Here is a 15,307-nt window from a genome sequence, read left to right as displayed (position 1 = left end):
ACCCAGTTTGTTGCCACACACACGTAACAGTATAGCTTCCATCCCTCTCCTCGCCCCGACCTGGGCTCGAACCAGGGACCCTCTGCACACATCAACAACAGTCACCCACGAAGCATCGTTACCCATCATGCCACAAAAGCCACGGCCCTTGGAGAGCAAGGGGAACAACTACTTCAGGTCTCAGAGCGAGTGACGTCAACGATTGAAACGCTATTAGCGCGCACCACCGCTAACTAGCTAGCCATTTCACATCGGTTACACTCACACACACACGCACGCACGCGCACACACACACACACACACACACACACACACACACACACACAGGTGAACGTGACAAACGACATATAGCCTCCGTTAACCGATCCATGACTAATACGGGAAGAGAGGTGGAGGCCAACCAGCTTTCTGCTGAAGCCAGGATTTCCTTTCAACCCCAGCTACATCATCCCCTCCTTCTCCTCTCATCTCCCTTTCATTCACTTCCTCCCCATCACACTCTCTGTGTCTCTGTATCAGCTCAGAGAGGATGGCGAAGGATGTGACTTCTTTCATAAGAACACCAACACTCGTCTGCACCACGAAAGACCAGAAACACTGCTGCTCAGTGCTCAGTTTAACATTCCAACCAGCAGACCCTCGTAGAACAAACACACAGTGTCTCTCATGCGGCCAAGCACTTCCTCTCACCCTGACACACACACATCGTACCGCATGCAGCTAGGCCAAGGAAGCAGTGCAGTGTCGTCATGACAACTGGCAAGAAAGTGAAGGCCATCATCACCATGCGTGTCCACGTCTCTGTCTCTATATTTCTCTCCCTCTCTCTGCCTCTTGGATCCCTCCATGTACTACGATCCCTCAAGCCTTTAAGAGCTTAATAATATGTCTGTCGGATGAGGACAGAATATTGCTTGTCGATGTGTCCGTGTGTTTAGACATGTTCACTGAAGTGAATTTGAGTGTCCATTATTGCCCATTAGTGTGTGTGTGTGTGTGTGTGTGTGTGTGTGTGTGTGTGTGTGTGTGTGGACTCTTTTCTCAACTGCAGTGAGACACTAGTGAACTCTGAACCCCTTAGTCCACCACTTCCTACCAGAGCTGAAGTTTGCAAACAGTTGAGGAGCCGGAATAGGGGCACTTCACTTCCACAACACAGCCATCCTTTCCTTCTACCCTACAGAATGAAATATGTTTGAGGCGGGAATATAATAAAGATGTACAGTGGCTCTTCCTGTAAACGCTGCGTAATTCTGCAGCACACCTTGCGGACTGCAAGGACAGAATTCTATGGTACGTTATTTAAGTGTCAGCCAATGTTGCCATTAATGCTAGTTAGTGCTAGTTTGACCCCCAGAGGGCATCTTTGAGAAGCATTTGACCGTTTTTAATATTGGCTGTACTAAATAGAATTTAAAACATTTTTTTGTAAGAACATAGTATATGGGATTGATTTTAAGAAATGAAGCTTAATTAATTTGATTAATATTATGGTGTTTCTAGTCCAAGAAAAACAAAAAATGACACCCTCAGTATTTATGTCACTGTACAATGTGACCGGTCGCGAGTAGGCTACAGTTATAAGAGCAGAATAATGCTAACATTTCCACACCCTAATTGTCATCTATCCAATACCCAAATGGAGATTCAGTGAAAATAAAAATTGCATTGATTTATCAAGACCAGTCCCCATGCTTGCCTCAGAGCAGCGCGAAACAGTGCTGAGATAGTTGACCACATGCGGGTAGGCTATTAATTCAAATCCTATTGCTTCTATTTTCAATATGCTTTAACCCCTACTGGATCCGTGTCTCCCCCACGGGGTGATTAAGCTAACATAGGCTAATGTGATTAGCATGAGGTTGTACGTAACATGAACATTTCCCAGGACATAGACATATCTGATATGGGCAGGAAGCTTAAATTTGTGTTAATCTAACTACACTGTCCAATTTACAGTAGCTTTTATAGTGACATGATACCATGCTATTGTTTGAGACGAGTGCTCAATGATGAACTTGAAAATGAATGAATAAACCAATTAAGCACATTTGGGCAGTCTTGATACAACATTTTGAACAGATATACAGTGGTTCATTGGATCAGTCTAAAATGTTGCACATACTCTGCTGCCATCTAGTGGCCAAAATCAAACATTTTATATAATAATACATTATGGCATTTCAAAGATGATGGTACAAAAAATAAATGTATTTTTTTATTTGCATTATCTTTTGCCAGATCTAATGTGTTATATTCTCCTACATTCATTTCACATTTACACAAACTTCAAAGTGTTTCCTTTCAAATGGTATCAAGCATACGCATATCCTTGCTTCAGGTCCCGAGCTACAGGCAGTTAGTTATATTAGGGTATGTCATTTTAGGCGAAAATGTTAAAAAAGGGGTGGAGGCTTAGATGCCACAATGTCACAAATAATTGAACACAAACAATTCTTAAAACTCTGAGAAGTGTAATACAAGGTTATCTGCACTGCATATTAAACAGTGTGTTTTGATTCTCTCTCTCTCTCTCTCTCTCTCTCGCTCTCTCTCTCTCTCTCTCTCTCTCTCTCTCTCTCTCTCTCTCTCTCATGCACACGTACATGCACACACACATGCACACACACTTGCTGTCTTGACCTCTGAGTGCTCGGTTATGAAAAGCCAACTGGCATTTAGTCCTAAGGTGCTGAACGGTTGCACCCTCTATTACCACTGTTTATATTATTTGACCCTGCTGGTCATCTATGAATGTTTGAACAGCTTGAAAAATGATCTAGCCTTTATGGCCATGAACTCTTATAGTCTCCAACCAGTTCGGATTTAAGTATAACTTTTGTATGACTGACGCCTTTAGTGAGAGGTCTAATACTTTAATATTTAGTCATTTCTGCCCTCCAAATTCATATTCATTATATAAATAGGCTCATGTGCACCTTGATGTTTGGGGTGCACCATGCGGCCGTGCCTAATGGGGAAAGGGGGGATGGAGCCGGTTGGGCGCAACCCAGGCGTCATGGAGATGTTTCGCTTGATACAGTTATATATGTGTTCCCGTTTATGTAGTGTGTGTTATTGCCAGTTTTACTATCGTCCTGGGCTCATAGATTGAGTCAATTCTTCATCAGATGAACCGCAACATGTCGGCTAAAGCAATTGAATTCATGAATGCATTTTAAGTTTTTAATATTGTGATAGTGAAGAGCAAAATTCCTCTCAAGATAATTAACATTACAGTTACCCCAACTGGTAGGCTAATCATACAATTATTCAAAATGGTGAGAGATCTGGTGGAGAAAGTTACACCTCCACATACACAAATTATTTTACCGGAATCTCTAAATGAAAAAACTGTCAGATTCATAAAATGTCCTTGTACAGTAGTAGATCTAATTAAATTTAGAGGATTCTAAATTAATATCTAATTGTATACAATTATAACGCAGGGTTAATAAAAAAAAAACTTTTCACACAGTAGCTGGCTATTAAACTAATCGTATAACAGATCGGCAATTTACCAAACAAAACACATGATAAAATTGCAACATTTCTGCAGCCATGTCATACCATAATAAATAATACATTTACTTTGTATAGTGCTTTCATTACAATTTCCAGCGAGACTATTCAAGCCATCGACTCACTGATGGTTGAAGATGATGGGAGATCGGCAAATCCAGTCTGGAATCTGCTAGCATCACAGCACAAGAAACTTGAGTGGACTTATGGAAAGGCTCTGTAAGACGTATTATATATATTATTTTATTTAACTAGGCAAGTCAGTTAAGAACAAATTCTTATTTACAATGACGGCCTAGCCCGGCAAAACACAGATGAAGCTGGGCCAATTGTGTGCCACCCTATGGGACTCCAATCATAGTCGGATGTGATACAGCCTGGATTCGAACCAGTGATGTCTTTAATATTATTCTACAATGTAGAAAATAGTAAAAAAATAAAGAGAACCCCTGAATGAGTATGTGTCCTAAAGAGTTTGACCGGTAGTGTATATTAATCATATTGGTCATATCTCCCAAGTGGCACATTCCTCTATGGTACTGCATCTCAGTGCAAAAGGCATCACTATAGTCCCTGGTTCAAATCCTGGCTATAAAGAAAAACCCTTGAATGAGTAGGAGTCCTAACACTTTTAACCGGTAGTGTAAATCTTTTTTTTCTTCTTCAGAACATTAACCATGTGTGTTCTCTTGTTTTGTACTGTTCTGTAGTTTTCGACCCAATGATTCATCTGATAAACAAAGAACTTTGCTTAAAGATGTTGATGAAGAAGCCACATTTGCCTCAAGGTTTATCCCAGTTGATATTCTGTGGAACCATCCGTTTTTTTTCGGTGCGGCCCATTGTCTAGCCCTTTGTCCACTGATCTCCACGGATGGTTGTTGGCATGGTTGTATGCTCTGCAAAAACACATTCACGTTTTTAGTACACAATTATCTATATTATTACACAGTATGCCTACACATTGATAGGCTATATAAAAAATGTTTTTAAGAAAATGCACTGAAACCAAAATACCTCTAGTTTTGGTGATCCTCTCAACTCCGGCTCATTTTCAAGTCCTCTGGTGGTTACAGTCCTAACCCTATTGAATGAGTGCATTAATTCTAGTAATTTACCATTCTCATTCTCGGACTGGAAACGTTGTTGCAGAGTTCACAATCTCATTTTCAAGCCCTTGTTTAAAAATAATGTTTTGGGGATGATTTTGTTTTCAAATAACCGAAAGTCAGTGGTTGTAATCTGAATAAAGGGAAAAAGGCAATTCTTGAAGATGGGGTGAGACAATAGGCCCTTTTAATTTTGTTTGGCTTGCCATTCCAAATAAAATGTCATCTTTTTTGCTTTTATAATTTAAACAGGTCGCTCTCCACCTGACTCTCCGCCAATGCAGCCTGGCAATCAACCAGAAACACAGCATCTACCGGGGTATTCCATTTCCAGCCATACTATTCAAGCCATCGACTCGTTGATGGTTGAAGAAAATTTGCGATCGGCAAAGGCGATCTGGAATCTGCATGCTGCAAAACCAGTTTGGATGTAAGTATAACTTTTGTCTGACTGACGCCTTTAGTGAGAGGTCTAATGCTTTAATATTTAATAATTTCTGCCCACCGAATTCATATTCATTGTATAAATAGGCCCATGTGCACCTGTATATAATACAGTTGCAGCCAACTATATTGGCACCATTGCACTTTTCTTTAATAATTCCCTATTTCTTCCAAAATAAGTAAAAAATATAAATAAAATAAACTTTTGGTCACCACACCTTGTTATTGGATTTGCAACATTGCAGAACCAATTTTATTTTTGTAAACTTAAGGTTACAATTTTTGCTTAGATAATTAAGAGAAAAGGCATGGACAAAATGATTGACACCCCGGAGCTAATACTTAGTTGCACTGTCTTTGGCTAAGATGCTTATTGTAGCCATCAATGACCTTGCTGCACCTTTCTAATGGCAAGTTGGCTCCTGAGTGGTGCAGAGGTCTAAGGCACTGCATCTCAGTGCTTGAGGCATCACTACATACACTCTGGTTAAAATCCAGGCTGTATCACAACTGGCTGTGATTGGGAGTCCCATAGGGCAATACACAATTGTCCAGGTTTGGTGAGAGTAGGTTTCATTTTAAATAAGAATTGTTTGCTAACTGAGTTGCATACTTAAATAAAAAATGAATTACAAAAAAAATGTATTTTTTGTTTTATTTGTTGGTCACACTAAAAGTAAACTGACCAAAATAAATTAAACCTGATTTAAGTTGTCAGTAAATTAAATTCCACAAGGGAATCCAATCAGTAGCATTGTTGTTTATCTTGTTTGTCTGTGGGTTTGGTCATGCTAGTCGTCATGCTGACACTCTCTATGCACTTGCAATGACACACCACTAGAGGACAATGCTAACTTGCAACGGAACAGTTTCTTCCTTAACGGTTTCTGTTTTCTATCTCAAGAGACACCACTAGTCAAATTTCTCTCTCTTGACTTCACAGTCTGCACCTTTAAGACCTCACCTGTGAGGTGGAAAGTGGTGGAGACGTGGAGAGAGCAAAGATGTAGAGAATAAACAGTCATAGCCGTGTCACTCATTTGAAAAGGATATACAGAGAGAATCAGCCAGTCTGGTGAATCACAGGTGTGGGGGGAACAAAACAAAGTCTCTCTCTCTCTCTCTCTCTCTCTCTCTCTCTCTCTCTCTCTCTCTCTCTCTCTCTCTCTCTCTCTCTCTCTCTCTCTCTCTCTCTCTCTCTCTCTCTCTCTCTCTCTCTCTCTCTCTCTCTCTCTCTCTCTCTCTCTCTCTCTCTCTCTCTCTCTCTCTCTCTCTCTCTCTCTCTCTCTCTCTCTCTCTCTCTCTCTCTCTCTCTCTCTCTCTCTCTCTCTCTCTCTCTCTCTCTCTCTCTCTCTCTCTCTCTCTCTCTCTCTCTCTCTCTCTCTCTCTCTCTCTCTCTCTCTCTCTCTCTCTCTCTCTCTCTCTCTCTCTCTCTCTCTCTCTCTCTCTCTCTCTCTCTCTCTCTCTCTCTCTCTCTCTCTCTCTCCTCTCTCTCTCTCTCTCTCTCGGAGAAGTGTGCCCTGAGGTGGGGGGTGTTCTCAACCGACCGGCCATGTCTGTGTTGGAGAGGAAAGCAGTCTTCCTAAAGTAGCACAGCTATTGATTATGGAGGCTAAAGCTAATTTCATGCATTCTACACAGTCTAATATGACCAATGGCCCTTCTAGAAGTCTCTATTTGGAACAACAAAAAGTAAGCAAAAAAAATGCCCACAGTCATCAAGCTAAGTAAGCAATCATTATTAAGTGATTGATAACACTAAACTACATCAAGAATAATTGAATAATCAATATTGTGTTGCACCTTTAACCAATAGCCTAACAAATCAACAACTCGTTTAAAAAAAGTATGAAGACATTTGATTGTCTTTATTAAGACATCCTCTTTGTTAAATTTCTGCCAGTCCGTCCAGCCAGCCCGAGCCGCCTGCATGCTCGACCACCACCAGTCTAGTCAATAACCCTACTCTCTCCCAACACAATTTCCTTCCCACTTTTTGAAAAAAAAGTTCAATAAAACCACTAATTATTTCGTACTGTATTCAATATACGGCATCCAGACTTCATGAAAGTTGCCCAGTATGCCCTTAATCCTGTAAAAATCTAGTGATACATAACCTTCCAATTAATGGCAATGCATTTCTTAACCACTATAAATACTACTTTACACAGTTTCCTTTGATAACAGTCTCCAGTATCAGAATTTCCATACAAACAAAAACAGGGAGAAGGGATAATCTTTGTAGACATGCTGAGATAAAAGAAGAAGAATATAGCTCAGGTGCATCCTGTTTCCATTGATCATCCTTGAGATGTTTCTACAACTTGATTGGAGTTCACCTGTGGTAAATTCAATTGATTGAACATGATTTGGAAAGGCGCACACCTGTCTATATAAGGTCCCATGGTTGACAGTGCATGTCAGAGCAGAAACCAAACCATGAGATCAAAGTACAGGTGTGTAAAATTAAGCACATAGCCATGCAATCTCCATAGACAACATTGGTAGTAGCATGGCATGTACTGAAGAGCTCAGTGACTTTCAACGTGGCACCGTTCCTACAAGTCAGTTCGTCTAATTTCTGCCCTGCTAGAGCTTCAACTTTAAGTGCTGTTATTGTGAAGTGGAAATGTCTAGAAGCATCAACACCTCAGCCGTGAAGTGGTAGGCCACACAAGCTCACAGAACGGGACCTCTGAGTGCTGAAGCGTGTAGCGTGGAATAATCGTCTGTCCTCGGTTACAACACCCACTGCCGAGTTCCAAACTGCCTCTGGAAGCAACATCACCATGCGCAATGCCAAGCGTCGTCTGAAGTAAAGCTCGCTGCCTTTGGACTCTGGAGCATGTGGAAACACATTCTCTGGAGTGATGAATCACGCTTCACCATCTGGCAGTCCAACGAATGAATCTGGGTTTGGTGTATGCCAGGAGAACGCTACCTGCCCCAATGGATAGTGGCAACTGTAAAGTTTGGTGGAGGAGGAATAATGTTCTGGGGCTTTTTTTCATGGTTCTAACTAGGCCCTTTAATTCCAGTGAAGAGTCATCTTAACCCTGCAGCATACAATTACATTCTAGACGATTCTGTGCTTCCAACTTTGTTCGAACAGTTTGGGAAAGGTCCTTCCTGTTTCATCATGACAATGCCCCAGTGCACAATGCAAGGTCCTGAAAGGGTTTGTCAGAATACGTGTGGAAGATCTTGACAGGACAGCACAGAGCCCTGACCTCAACCTAAAAGAAACACCTTTTGAGATGAATTGGAATGCCAACTACGAGCCAGGCCTAATCGCCCAACATTAATGCCCGACCTCACTAACGCTCTTGTGACTGAATGAAAGCAAATCCCTGCAGAATTGTTACAACATCTAGTGGAAAGCCTTCCCAGCAGAGTGGAGGCTGTTATACCAGCAAAGGGAGGACCAAATCCATATTAATGCTCGTAATTTTGGAATGAGATGTTCGACGAGCAGGTGTCCACATTCCTCTGGCCATGTAGTGTATATTGACACCCTTGTCCTTTTCTTAAATAATTTCCTATTTCTTAAAAAAAAAGAATTGGTCTCAAAATCTTGCTATTGTATTTTCAACATTCCAGAACCATTTTTTTTTTTAAATGTAAGATTATATTATTTTATGAGGAAATAAAGACAAATGTCATGGACCAAATGATTGACATCCCGCAGCTAGTCCTTGGTTGCACAGCCTTTGGCCAAGATAACTGCCAACAATTGCTTATTGTAGTCATCAATGAGCTTCCTGCACCTTTTATATGGGTAATTTGGCCCACTCTTCAGCAGCAAACAATTATTCAACGTTTGAGGAGTGCCCTCCACCAACGGCTGTTTTCAGCTCTCTCCATATGGATGTGATGTAGATCTGGACACTCCAGAACAGTCCAGCGTTTCTTCCTGAACCGGGGATTGTGATGTGTGTTGGGGGTTATTGTCCTGCTGGAAGACCCACAACCTTTAACAGAGACTGTATTCAATATACGGCATCCAGACTTCATGAAAGTTGCCCAGTATGCCCTTAATCCTGTAAAAATCTAGTGATACATAACCTTCCAATTAATGGCAATGCATTTCTTAACCACTATAAATACTACTTTACACAGTTTCCTTTGATAACAGTCTCCAGTATCAGAATTTCCATACAAACAAAAACAGGGAGAAGGGATAATCTTTGTAGACATGCTGAGATAAAAGAAGAAGAATATAGCTCAGGTGCATCCTGTTTCCATTGATCATCCTTGAGATGTTTCTACAACTTGATTGGAGTTCACCTGTGGTAAATTCAATTGATTGAACATGATTTGGAAAGGCGCACACCTGTCTATATAAGGTCCCATGGTTGACAGTGCATGTCAGAGCAGAAACCAAACCATGAGATCAAAGTAATTGTCTGTAGTGCTCCGAGACAGGATTCTGTCAAGGCACAGATCTGGAGAAGGTTACCAAAAAATGTCTGCAACATTGAAGGTACCCAAGAACACATTGGCCTCCATCATTCTTAAATGGAAGAAGTTTGGAACCACCAAGACTCTTCCTAGAGCTGGCGGACCAGCCAAACTGAGCAATCGGGGGAGAAGGGTCTTCGTCAGGGAGGTGACCAAGAAGCTGATGGTCACAATGACAGAGCTCCAGAGTGCTTCAGTGTTGATGTGGAAAAAAGCAATTGAATCCATTTTAGAATAAGGCTGTAACGTAACAAAATGTAGAAAAAGTCAAGGTGTCTGAATACCTTCCGGTTCCACTGTAATGTATTGTGTCACTGTTGCTGTAAATAAGAATAGAATGTTTCTAAACACAGAATCGTGGATAGTGATGAGTGAGAAAGTTACATAGGCATAAATATCATACCACCCCCCCCCCCCCTTACCTCCCCTGTTATTGTAATGGTGAGAGGTTAGCATGTCTTGGGGGTATGATATTTGTGCATTTGTAAATTTCTCACTGTGTCTGTAACAACACATACACAGTATTACACACAGACAACAGCTGCCTCTGTTCAACTCTCCTGTGCCGGTCCTAAGCCAGCCTTTTAGAAGCTTTGCCTCTACACAGCCTGTCCGCACACTCTGAGGTGTCCACGTGGTCCTAAAGAATGTCGGTGTCACTTTTTGTATCACAGTGCAATGATAAAACTTGGGGGGGGGGGGGGGGGCAAATATGACATTTTACAATGTGGGGGACCCCCCATCCCCCTATAAATTTGCATGCCTGCATTCAATGTAGACCCACTTGCACGCCTGCTCCCCCTCCCTGGCACTCTAGGGCACCAGGCTGCCTATCATTACGCAAACCTGTCATCATCATTACGCTCATCAGCGCTCATTGCACTCACCTGAACTCCTTCACTTTGTTGATTGCCCCCTCTATTTCTGTCTGTGCCTTAATGCTGTATCAGCATTGTTGATTGCCCCCTCCATTTCTGTCTGTTCCTTAATGCTGTGTCAGCATTATTTTCGTTTTGTCGTTTTGTTACCCCTGTCCAGACGCTGTTCTTGTTTTTGCTAAATGTCCTTTTATCCATTAAATGTTCACTCCCTGTACTTGCTTCTCATCTCCCAGCGTCTGTCCTTACAGAATGCTGACACCACTATTTGGAAGCAGTTTTTTTGTTTTTTGTTGGGGTTCGTGACGTTTGGTCCGGGTGCCGCTGCCGAAGGAACCGGGGGTGCCTCAGCTGGCTCGTCGGGCTTCCATCCCTTAGCTGGCTCGAGAGGTTTCCTTGCCTTGGTTGGCTCGGCAGGCTCCCATCCCACGTCATGTCTCAACTGGCTCGTCGGGCTCTCACGCCTCAGCCGGTTCATCAGGCTCCCATCCACCGCCTCAGCGGTATCGTCAGGCTCTCACACCTCAGCCGGCTCGTCAGGCTCGCCCAGGTGGGATGCCAGGTGGCGCCCCTAGAGGGGGGTACTGTCAAGCCTTCTCCGCCCCCCCCCCCCCCCCTGCCGCTCGAGTGCGCCAAGATGCCCATCCTTACACACACATGTCACCATCATTACACGCATGGGCGCTCATTGGACTCACCTTCACTTTGTTGATTGCCCCCTCTATATCTGTCTCCTTAGTTTGTTCCCTGTGCCAGCAGTATTGTTGTATTGTCATTTCGTTACCCCTGTTTTTGTTATATGTCCGTCTATCCATTAAATGTTCACTCCCTGTACTTGCTTCTCGTTTCCCAGTGTCTGTCCTTACACCCACACACTTTCTGAGTGGTTATGATGTTGCTTAGGGGAGGATGGTTCCACCCAGAAAGGAGATAGTGTGGGATTTCTCTTGCTGCTTGTACTTTTAATAGCTGGCACTCTACATGTACAACATTATAGATATACTTTATAATAATGAGACATGTGTTGTCGTTTTATTATATTTTGATAGAAAAACAACAGGCTTAGTTTGATCTTGTCATCTTGTACACTCCATGGCCAAAAGTATTTGGACACACCTTCAAGTTAGTGGATTCTGCTATTTCAGCCACACCCATTGCTGACAGGTGTGTAAAATTAAGCACATAGCCATGCAATCTCCATAGACAACATTGGTAGTAGCATGGCATGTACTGAAGAGCTCAGTGACTTTCAACGTGGCACCGTTCCTACAAGTCAGTTCGTCTAATTTCTGCCCTGCTAGAGCTTCAACTTTAAGTGCTGTTATTGTGAAGTGGAAATGTCTAGAAGCATCAACACCTCAGCCGTGAAGTGGTAGGCCACACAAGCTCACAGAACGGGACCTCTGAGTGCTGAAGCGTGTAGCGTGGAATAATCGTCTGTCCTCGGTTACAACACCCACTGCCGAGTTCCAAACTGCCTCTGGAAGCAACATCACCATGCGCAATGCCAAGCGTCGTCTGAAGTAAAGCTCGCTGCCTTTGGACTCTGGAGCATGTGGAAACACATTCTCTGGAGTGATGAATCACGCTTCACCATCTGGCAGTCCAACGAATGAATCTGGGTTTGGTGTATGCCAGGAGAACGCTACCTGCCCCAATGGATAGTGGCAACTGTAAAGTTTGGTGGAGGAGGAATAATGTTCTGGGGCTTTTTTTCATGGTTCTAACTAGGCCCTTTAATTCCAGTGAAGAGTCATCTTAACCCTGCAGCATACAATTACATTCTAGACGATTCTGTGCTTCCAACTTTGTTCGAACAGTTTGGGAAAGGTCCTTCCTGTTTCATCATGACAATGCCCCAGTGCACAATGCAAGGTCCTGAAAGGGTTTGTCAGAATACGTGTGGAAGATCTTGACAGGACAGCACAGAGCCCTGACCTCAACCTAAAAGAAACACCTTTTGAGATGAATTGGAATGCCAACTACAAGCCAGGCCTAATCGCCCAACATTAATGCCCAACCTCACTAACGCTCTTGTGACTGAATGAAAGCAAATCCCTGCAGAATTGTTACAACATCTAGTGGAAAGCCTTCCCAGCAGAGTGGAGGCTGTTATACCAGCAAAGGGAGGACCAAATCCATATTAATGCTCGTAATTTTGGAATGAGATGTTCGACGAGCAGGTGTCCACATTCCTCTGGCCATGTAGTGTATATTGACACCCTTGTCCTTTTCTTAAATAATTTCCTATTTCTTAAAAAAAAAGAATTGGTCTCAAAATCTTGCTATTGTATTTTCAACATTCCAGAACCATTTTTTTTTTTAAATGTAAGATTATATTATTTTATGAGGAAATAAAGACAAATGTCATGGACCAAATGATTGACATCCCGCAGCTAGTCCTTGGTTGCACAGCCTTTGGCCAAGATAACTGCCAACAATTGCTTATTGTAGTCATCAATGAGCTTCCTGCACCTTTTATATGGGTAATGTGGCCCACTCTTCAGCAGCAAACAATTATTCAACGTTTGAGGAGTGCCCTCCACCAACGGCTGTTTTCAGCTCTCTCCATATGGATGTGATGTAGATCTGGACACTCCAGAACAGTCCAGCGTTTCTTCCTGAACCGGGGATTGTGATGTGTGTTGGGGGTTATTGTCCTGCTGGAAGACCCACAACCTTTAACAGAGACTGGGTTGAACATTAAACTCCAAAACACCTTGATCATCTGCTGATTTCATGATGTCTTGCACACATTCCCCAGTACCAGAGGCAGCAAAGCAACCCCACAGCATCATCAAACCTTCCCCATGTTTGATTGTAGGGAGGGTGTTTTTTTCTCATGTCTTCCTTTGGTCATTGGTAAACATAGGAAGACCCCACTGCTGAAGGAGACACATTAGAGCCTGAATTAACTTTTCATAAACCCACCTAAACAAGCATACATCCCATGTAAAATGTTCTGTGGACCAATTAAACAAAATTAGAGCTCTTCGGCAATAGAAACCAGCTGTGTTTATTGAGGACCAAATGAATCATCCAATGAAAATAACACCCTCCCTACAATCAAAGATGGAGAAGGTTTGATAATAACATGATGCTTCTTTGCGGAGTCTGGTACTGGGAGTCCTTGAACTGTAAAATCCACAACCTTAAACAGAAGGTTTTGTGATTTATAATATTGTAATACTGTATTGCTTAAAGGGTAACTTCAGCACTAGATACTTGTGTTTCAGACATAATTATACACAGACAGGACTGGAAAAAACTTCTGGACATCAGCATTCACTTACCTCGATCTGGACGAAGACTTCTACGTCTATGAGTCTTCGACACGGGAGATACTCCTTACCTCAGACCAGGCCCTAATCTCTGACACTTGAAAGAGGAAATGATGTCGCTATAGAAGTTGCCATGTGGGCATATTGATGAGACTACGGAACTGCACCTACCTTCTGTTCTACTGGTGCATGTGCAATAACTGGAGAACAAACTGTAGGAGCTCGATTCAAGAATATCCTATCAATTAATAACTTATTTGGGATAGGGGGTGGTATTTTGACATCCGGATGAAAAGTGTGCCCAAAGTAAACTGCCTGTTACTCAGGCCCAGAAGCTAGGATATGCATATAAAGTATATTTGGATAGAAAACACTCTAAAGTTTCTAAAATTGTTAAAATAATGTCTATGAGTATAACATAACTTATTTGGCAGGCGAAACCCAGAGGGCAAACCATCCAGTAAAATTGTATTTTGAGTTCACAGTGTTTCAATTCGTTTTCTATGGGAATCTACATTTCTGAGGCACATCGTTGCAGTTTCTATGGCTTCCACTAGATATCAACAGTCTTTAGAAATTGGTTGATGTTTTTCTTTTGAGTAATGAAGGAGTATCCCTTTCCTTTCCGAGTATCGAGCCTAGTGGACTGTTTTGTTTGGGGCGCGTGAACTGAAGCTCACCCCACTTTCATTTTATTCGCTATTGAACACAGTATGTTCTGTCTTAAATTTTATCGATTATTTATGTTTTAAAATACCTAAAGTTGGATTAGGAAAGTTGTTTGAAATGTTTGGACCAAGATTACAGTTAACATCTAGCGTCTAGCCATCCCGGATGAGGGATCGTGAATACAGCCTCAAGCTCATTACCATAACGCAACGTTAACTATTCATGAAAATCGCAAATGAAATGAAATAAATATGCTAGCTCTCAAGCTTAGCCTTTTGTTAACAACACTGTCATCTCAGATTTTCAAAATATGCTTCTCAACCATAGGAAAACAATAATTTGTGTAACAGTAGCTAGCTAGCGTAGCATTTAGCATTAGCATTAGCGTTAGCATTCAGCAGGCAACATTTTCACAAAAACCAGAAAAGCATTCAAATAAAAATTTACCTTTGAATAACTTCAGATGTTTTCAATGAGGAGACTCTGTTAGATAGCAAATGTTCAGTTTTTCCTGAAAGATTATTTGTTTAGGAGAAATCGCTCCGTTTGGTGCGTCACATTTGGCTACCAAAAAAAAACGAAAATCCAGTCATCAAAACGCCAAACTTTTTTCCAAATTAACTCCATAATATCGACTGAAACATGGCAAACGTTGTTTAGAACCAATCCTCAAGGTGTTTTTCACATATCTCTTCGATGATATATCGTTCGTGGAAGTGTGCTTTCTGTCCTGAATCCCAGGAGAAAATGCCCGCAACTGAAGATTACGCACCAATTTAGACAAAGGACACCGGGCGGACCCCTGGAAAATGTAGTCTCTTATGGCCAATCTTCCAATGATATGCCTACAAATACGTCACAATGCTGCAGACATCTTGAAGAAACGACAGAAAGCGCAGGCTCGTTCCTGGTGCATTCACAGCCATATAAGGAGACATTGGAA

This window comes from Oncorhynchus mykiss, chromosome 6, assembly GCF_013265735.2.
Source record: "Oncorhynchus mykiss isolate Arlee chromosome 6, USDA_OmykA_1.1, whole genome shotgun sequence".
Taxonomy (NCBI): domain Eukaryota; kingdom Metazoa; phylum Chordata; class Actinopteri; order Salmoniformes; family Salmonidae; genus Oncorhynchus; species Oncorhynchus mykiss.
This window is presented reverse-complemented; position numbering follows the sequence as displayed.